Source organism: Bos grunniens, chromosome 23 (assembly GCF_055505025.1).
Source record: "Bos grunniens cultivar Pamir isolate PY7600 chromosome 23, Bosgru_T2T1.0, whole genome shotgun sequence".
Classification (NCBI taxonomy): domain Eukaryota; kingdom Metazoa; phylum Chordata; class Mammalia; order Artiodactyla; family Bovidae; genus Bos; species Bos grunniens.
This window is the reverse complement of record NC_141187.1, coordinates 27099519-27108568: the sequence shown is the minus strand read 5'-3', so window position 1 is coordinate 27108568 and position 9050 is coordinate 27099519.

Sequence of the window (9050 nt, the reverse complement as noted above, 5' to 3'; positions counted from 1 at the left end):
TTGAGGAAGATGATCATTGATAGTTGAAGACAAAGGCGCAAGTTACAGATGAAACACCTGCTAAGAAGAGGCAAAAAAAAAAAAAAAAATTGACTTGCCTTTTTCCTGTGCAATCTCATCTGAGAAAAGAAAAGCAGAAAAATAAATTCAACAGAAGCGGATCTTTACACGAGAAGCGCGATGTTGAGTATAAAAGGAAAGAGTGGCAAAAGATGGGATTTAGGTCACATAAAAAGACAGAACTTTTTTTAAGGTGCAAGGAATAGATGAAACAATGAAGAATATGTGAAGAAAAATTTGACTTACTTTTTTCCTGTGCAATCTCATCTGAGAAACAAAAAGAAGAGAAAAGCAGTTAAAAGAAGCCAGTTGTTTTAGGGGAAGATTGACATGAATTACAAAAGGAAAGTATAGGAAAAGATGGAATTTAGGTAACAAAACAATGACAACTTTTTTTTTTTTTTAAGTGCAAGTTACCGATTAAACAACAAATAAGAATAGGCAAATAGATTTTGACTTGTCTCTTTCCTGTGCAGTCTTATCCAAGCAAAAGCAAAGAAGAAAAAAGCAATTCAAAACAAGCTGATCTTTACAGGGGAAGTGTGTAGTAAAGTAAAAGAAGGAAAGGATGGGAAAAGATGGAAGTTAGGTTACAGAAAATGACAGAACATATTTTAAGGTGCAAATAAAAGATGAAACAACAGTTAAGAAAATGTAAAAACTTTTTTTTCACTTGCCTTTTTCCTGTTTCATCTTCTCTGAAGAAAAAAGAGGGAAAAAAATATTTTGTCAAAATGCAGGCCCAATGACAAAAAAAAAAAGAGGGCAGAAATTTGAAACCCTTCTATAGGTTACTCCAAAGGTCAAATTAACCACTATTTTGGGAATTGGAAAGGTGACGCCCCACAGGACATCCTGCAGTCAGGGGCATTGTTGTATTACATCCCACCACCCCCATCTCCAGCTCCTGAAGCAAAGGTAGCAAAGACAGATAATGACTCAATGAGAGGAAGTAGAACAGGACTGCTAGGGCCAACAATACTAATTTTCATCTTTTAGTAAACTTTCTCCTTTTTCAGGATAGAGTGGAAACAATGACACATATTTAGGAAGTCATAAAGAAAATTTCATGGTTTAGTGGAGACTGGCATGCCACAGTCTGTGGGGTTGCAAAGAGTTGGAAATGACTCAGCAACTGAGCACAAAGAAGTCTACAGGCTTCTCAGGTGGTGCTGGTGGGAAAGAACCCACCTGCCAATGCTTGAGACATGAGATGTGGGTATGATCCCTGGGTCGGGAAGATCCCCTGGAGGAGGGCATGGCAACCCACTCCAATATTCTTACCAGAAAAATCCCATGGACAGAGGAGCCTGGAAGGCTATAGTCCTTAAGGTTGCAAAGAGTCAGACATGACTGAAGCAACTTGGCACACATGCACTCAAAGAAGCCTACAGTAAAAGTAACCATCAGCCCTATATGGTATCTGTAACTATAATCTTATAAAGGCTGCTCAGTATATAGAAGAGGTGTGCTTCTAAGTTCATTAAATTGTAAACACAATATGACTGAAAACCATCATTAGGAAATCAAGGATGTTAAACTTTTGATGTTTATATTATTGTATTATGAAGAAACCTTTTATGAGTGTATAGGATTATAGTTTTTCACATCATCCATATAACATTTCAACACAGAAATTTTTTGTATATTTCCTTTTAAAAGTCCTTCTACCAAAATCTGAAAATAAAGGCAGTTTGATAAATTAATAATTATGTCAGAATAAAAATGAAGAAAAAAATGAAACTATTACTACAGTAAAAAAGAAAATAAACCAAGGGAATACCATTAAATGTTTATTATTTAGTGCACTTGGGTGATATGCTCAACGGCAGAGGAAGAGGGAGTCTGAATGCTACAGTGGAACCATGAAGGATATCTGAGTTTTCATAGTCCTTAATGCTCAAAATTCTCCAAGCCAGGCTTCAACAGTATGTAAACCATGAACTTCCAGATGTTTAAGCTGGATTTAGAAAAGGCAGAGGAACCAGAGATCAAATTGCCAACATCTGCTGGATCATCGAAAAAGCAAGAGAGTTCCAGAAAAACATCTACTTTTGCTTTATTAACTAAGCCAAAGCCTTTGACTGTGTGGATCACAAAAAAAACTGTGGAAAATTCTTCAAGAGATGGCAATACCAGCCCACCTGACCTGCCTCCTGAGAAATCTGTATGCAGGTCAAGAAACAACAGTTAGAACTGCACATGGAACAACACACTGGTTCCAAATCAGGAAAGGAATATGTCAAGGCTGTATATTGTCACCCCGCTTATTTAACTTCTATGCAGAGTACATCATGCAAAATGCCAGGCTGGATGAAGAACAAGCTGGAATCAAGATTCCCGGGAGAAATATCAATAACCTCAGATATGCAGATGACACCATCCTTATGGCACAAAGCGAAGAAGAACTAAAGAGCCTCTTGATGAAAGTGAAAGAGGAGAGTGAAAAAGTTGGCTTAAAACTCAACATTCAGAAAACTAAGATCATGGCATCCGGTCCCATCACTTTATGGCAAATAGATGGGGAAACAGTGGAAACAGTGTCAGACTTTATTTTTTGGGGACATGAGTCTGAGTGAACTCTGGGAGTTGGTGATGGAAAGGGAGGCCTGGCGTGCTGCGATTCATGGGGTTGCAAAAAGTCGGACATGACTGAGTGACTGAACTGAACTGAACTGAAAAATGAAATCTATTCAACATTATTTTTAAATGTTATATATTATTATAAGGAAATTAAAATATCATATCTTGTTAAGTAAAGAGCAGGAAAAAATGTTATCAAATAGGTCATTACATATTTAAATAAATTATTTACTTTTTAAACTATTATTATGTGGTTAATTAAGCTATCTTCTTATCTTTTAACAGCCCTTCAAATGGCTATAGGTTATCATCCTCACGTCTGAAACTTGCCTTTGGCCATTGACTAAAATGAATAAAATGAGTGTCAAAAAATTTGGAAAATCTCTATTCTTAAAGGCAATATTTACTTCTGCTAAACCTTAACAGCACTTAAAATCTGTGTCATGTATTGATTGTACATAGACTTGCCTTGTTCTTTATTTCTGCCATAATTTTATGTATATTAAACTAAGCTCCCATAGATAACGGAAACCTACTCTATAGCAGAAGGAACTCTACTCAGTGCTCTGTGGTGACCTAAATAGGAAGGAAATCAAAAGTGAGTATACGTATATACATATAGCTGATTCACTATGCTGTACAGTAGAAACTAACACAATATTGTAAAGGAACTACACTCCAATAAATTTTTTTTTAAAAAGAGATGAGGAAGGAAAGAGAAAAAGCATTCATTTTCCAAAAAATGTATAGCAATAGCAATGAATCTTAATACATGCATTAAAGAAATATATTCCTAAATATCATTACCTCCTTTGAAAACAGAATTGTAATTGAAATTTTTCACTAGAAAAGAAGGATGTTAAGTTTAAAATGAATATCAGGGTGATATAAACAAAAAATAAAACAACTATAAAAACCATTAAAAAAATTTGCTACATCTGATTCAAGGAGAACAGAAATTTGTAATCCTTTTATAGTTTACTCCAAGTTTCAAAGTGACCAATATTTTTTAAATTGGAATCAAAGATTTCTGAAGGACATCTTGTCAAATAGGAGCAATGGTATATCACACACACACACACACACCACTTGATGCAAAAGTTATAAAGATGGAAAATGACACTGTGAGATAGAATAAGGCTTCTGAGATAAGCAACATAAGTCATATGTATTTCATTGGACCTTCTCTTTTTGTCAGAATACAACCCAAACATGCACACATACATGAGTACTTAAGGTACTTAGGAAGTCATGAGGAAACCTACAAAAAAAACACCCATCTAGCTAAAACTCCATCAGTTGCAGTAGTCCCATGAAGCATGATTCATGCATTAAAGACATGTATTCCCTACTTACATTGAACCTTTAACCAAAAATATAGCTGAAAAATATCATTATAAAAGGAAGAATGTTAAACTTTTAATGGTTATATTAGAATTTCATTAAAAAAATATTTAGGAGTATCCTAGAAATCTAGCCTCTCATGTCATTCACATAAAACTTCAAAATGGAGAAATATGTTGTTAACAATCTTGCTCAGTATACAGAGTCCTTCTACAAACACTTCAAAATTATTGCTGCTTGTCACATCAATAATTATATCAATAAAATACAAAATAAAAACAGAAAAATTACTCTGGTATGAGGGAAAATAAATCCAGGAAAGGGCATGCAAAATACCTGAGAGAAGACTAGTGAATAATCAAGGGCATTGGACGTGTGAGCCTAAAGTCCACACTGTATCTATGAGTGACACCTGAATTTATAGTCTTTGAGAGGACAAGAGTTGGAGAAAATTCACTCAGCAAGTGTGGAGTCTTATCTCATAAAGCTTGGGAGGTATCCATGGTATGTTAATAGCCACCTGAACTTTCAATACATGACAGAAAGCCTAAGTTATTGAAAGTGTACCAGAAAATGAACACAGAATGTAAACAGTGTGCCCCTCAGTCTCATCCCCATCATCTCACAAAATTCATAGTGAAACTGAGAAGGCTCTGGATGACAGAATAAGACAGTGTTTATAGGGAAGGAACATAGGAAATGAAATAGGATGTACTGCGAAAGACTTACACAGGTTTAGGCTAATAGATGGAGAGAATTGAGGAGAAAAGAGTAGATAATGAGATACAGTGTGAGCCAAAAGATGAAGTGAAAATAAAGTGTTAGTTGCTCAGTCATGTCCAACTCTTTTGTGAGTCTATGGGCTGTAGCTCACCAGGTTCCTCTGTCCATGGGATTTTCCAGGCAAGAATCCTGGGGTGGGATACCATTTCCTCCTCCAGGGGATATTCCCTACCCAGGGATCTAACCTGGGTCTTTTGCATTGCAGGCAGATTGTTTACCATCTGAGCTATCAGGGAAGCCCCAAGTCAAAAGATGGCATATAGAAAAAAAAAGAGAATGATAAAAGAACCAAAAATGTGGTTGTTTAAAGCTTATTGGAACAAAAATGTCTTCAGGGATATTTACCTATTTTTTCCCAAAGAATACCTGAAAAATTAAGAGAAAAAATAGGTAAGTTTAATAGGATGAAAGGTCAAGAGAAACTAAATTTAGTGAAAATTTACATACAATTATAAATATAATAGGATTTAAACAAACACAGACACACACAAACATATGCAGGCATATACAATGTGCCAAAGTAGCTGACAGCTTTCTTTGGTGCTGATCAAAAATTAAATGAGGAAAAGGAATAATCTTGTTGACTTGAGGAAAAATTTCAGGTGTATCAGTAGTAGTGATTACCTTTTGAAAATGTTCTTGAATTATTTGGACACTACTTGGGCTGTTATGATTTGGTTGGTTACCTTTAATACAGTCTTTTGCTGCTACTAAATATAAATCATCATCTCACATAAAATATCCACAAGGAATGAATTCAAGTGTACTGAACTACTTCTAGAAAAATGAAGGATTTGATTCTTAGGAACCACTATTAACATTTTCTTATGCAATGATGATATAACTTTATTTTTGGTGAATTGCTATTTTAGTTCATGCCAAAAAGAAGCTCATCTTATTTCAATCACCTTTTCAAAGAAATGTAAATATGAACCCATGCAAACAGAATTTGTTAAGAAGAGATGAGGAAAAATCACCCATATGTTCAAAACATTATCTGTAGCAATAACTACATGAACTCTGCTGCATGCATAAAAGAGATGTTCCCTCCAAATACAAATGTATACTGAAAAATGTCCTTAGAAAAAAATAGGATATTAAATTTTAATGAATAATTTTGTGTTTTATGGAAAAAATCTTATGGAAAATTACAGAACAGAGATTATGATTTCATTCACATAAAATATTCAAGTTAGGAATATGTACTATTTTTTAACATTTCTAACAGTATAAAATCTTTTCACAAATAGCTGAAGTAATTGCAGTTGTCTGTATTAACAACTGTGTTAATAAAAGTAAGAATGAAAATTACTCTCTTTGGATATAAAAAAATTTCAGGAAAAAAAGAAAATCTGGGTACTACTCTTAGATTTTAAGGCAGTGTAAGGATGACCTTCATCAATGAATCATTTCAGATTTTAATCAGGCTTTCAAAGACCAGAAAAGAGAAGGATATGAGAGAAGGTGACATGGAAAATATTGCCTTAGAATGGTAGAAATACTGTAGAGTGCAAACCAATGATGACCATACATATTGATGAAAAGGTGGAATATTTTTAAAACATCAGGAAAACAGGCATTTTAAAATGTTTTGGGATTACCAGGATGTCACAGATACTTTATAATAGTTTTTCTGAATTTTGTCTGTGAAATACAATGAAAAATCAATGCAATTTTCATTGAAAAGAAACACAAAGAACTAAACTTTCAGATCAGAAACTTAAAAATTGCAAAATTTTACAGTTAAGTTCATATTTTATACACTTTACAAAGAGCAAATATCTGCATAAATTGTACAGATGGGACAAGTTAAAGCAAAAGTAATGGAGCACTGAATAACCCATGAAGAGGAAAACCTTCAGTTGAAATAATCCTAAAATGAGAGAAAAGTGATGTAAATTCACATCTACATTGCAGTGGAGGAAGATGATCACTGAGATTTGAAGACCAAAGTCAAAGAAAGGATGAAACATTACAAGGTACCAAGTGTGAAATATTATTGGGACTTGCCTCTTTCCTGTTCACCCTTATCTGAAAAATAAAAGGAAGATATAACCAGTCAAACGAAATGAAGGCACAATGTAAGGAAGAGATGGCAATAATTTAATTTCTTTCCATTATTTATTCATTCAATAAAGTGATCCTGCTTTAAGAATTAGAAACTCATGTCCCAAAGGCCATGTAACTCAAGAGAGGCAATGCTGTTTTAAGTTCCCTCATCCTTTTCTGCAAAGGAATTACCACATGAAAACTTTCTTTGGGAAAAACTGAATCAATATTTGGTCTTGAATTGGGCTTTCCAGCTCTTTATTTAAGCTCATAACAAATGACAAACATGCTCAAATATATGAAATAGGTACTGTAAATGTGATTCAAAAGTATATAATGAAAGTATTCCTCTGTCACCTGCTAAATACCTTAAAAGTGTATGTTCCCAAGTTCTATCCCATCTGTAAACCATGAGGTAATTGAAAATGTCATTAGAAAAGGAAGATGTTATGCTTTGAAATTTGAAGTGCTTTATGAAGAACAATTTTGGAAACATCCTAGGACAACAGTTTTCCTTTTCATTCATATAAAAAGTCCTGAAAATTGAGATATATCATTTATTAATTTTCCTCAAGATATAACCGCCTTGTTTAATTATTGAAAAGGCATTGCAGTTTGCAGAAATAATAATTGTATGAATAAAAATAGAAAAGAATAAAGAATACTTTATGGGAAAATGACAGGGAAATATTATAAAATAAACCTTAAACCTGAATATTTGTAATATATTCAAGAACAGTAAACTAGTAAACTATTTACCACACTTATCTAGTGGATTGCATAGAGTTTATAAGATGTTTAACAGGACAATGGAGGGAGAAACTTCATTATCAAATTGGGAGTTTTCTCATCTCTTAAGACTGGAAAAGTATTAATAGTTTAGTAAAGGCCCCTTGATTTTGGATACTTATAAAGCTTCTAAATTATCTGATATTTCTCAGAAAACAAATAGAGAATGGTAAGTATTTGCTGGTTAGTTCAATCTCTTCATCTCAGAAAATCATGATACAAATATGACAAGTCTCAAAGAGCAGACAAAACCAATGTTATAAGAAGGAAAGGGAAAAAAAGATGCTGTGAGCAATGATGGAACATAGGGAAACAACAATAGAAGGAATGAAATAAAAAAGAGGATTACATCCAAAAATTGGATAGAGAAGAATGGACAGTCAGGTGAAAAGTGAGCCAGTGGATGGCATAATGAGAAAAGAGCAGGGAATATTCAAGACAACATGGAAGCAGTCACTGGAAGAATTACTGGAGTGAAGAGTTGCTAGAAACTTACCAATTTTTTTCAGAAGATCACCTGGAAACAAAATGGAAAGCTTCATGTAAATACCATGGAAAATAAACATGAATAAAAATAAAATATTTTGAAGAGTCCAAAAGTAATGTTAACACTATCTAGATGCATTTAAACACATTCACATGTATTCATGGTGAACACAAAATAAACTCACCAATAGTGGCCGACATCTCCTCTGTTTTATCCAGAGATCATTCGATTTTAAAAAAAGAAAGAAAGAAAGAATAAAAAGGGAAATACAGTCAATTTTAAATGAAGAGAGATTTTTAGAAATATTAGTTCAAGTAGTTACATTTTCAAAGTTTTATATATTTTTTTATTTTATTTGGGCTCTTATTAGTCACTGTGCTTCTCTAATAAGCTTCTTGAAGGTTATTAAAATTATATAGCCCGTTCTCAGTTTTATTTTAGCTCTGTTGTATGACGGCCATAAACACTGAATCCAGGATCTTGAGCCACTGCTCCCAGCAGAAAATGAATTCGTTTTCTGGGTGCCTCTATTCACAACATCTTCATTAACCAATTAATTTATTACCAAGTTGTATGTGTGTTTCTATTTCAATTAATGCCTAAATGAAGTTTATCTTAATTAAATCACATGACAGGAAGGAAACGATATAATCAATTTAAATAGAGTTCTAAATCACATGACTAGCGTTGTAAACACTAGTGTTCACTTGTTTTCACTACATGTATAGTGTTTACACATGTTGTAAAACTTTCACATCAGTCACTGAAAATGCCAATAATTCAGAGGTATATGATTAATTAAAATTTCATGACTGAAGGCAGTTTCATGACAGTTGAAAACACAGGACAAATCTCAGAGTTATAATGGCAGAAGCAGAATGTAAAATAAAGCTGTCAAATTCCAGTCAGAGAGACTAGACAGTGAGAAAAAACATGAAAATATGAATATGTTTGA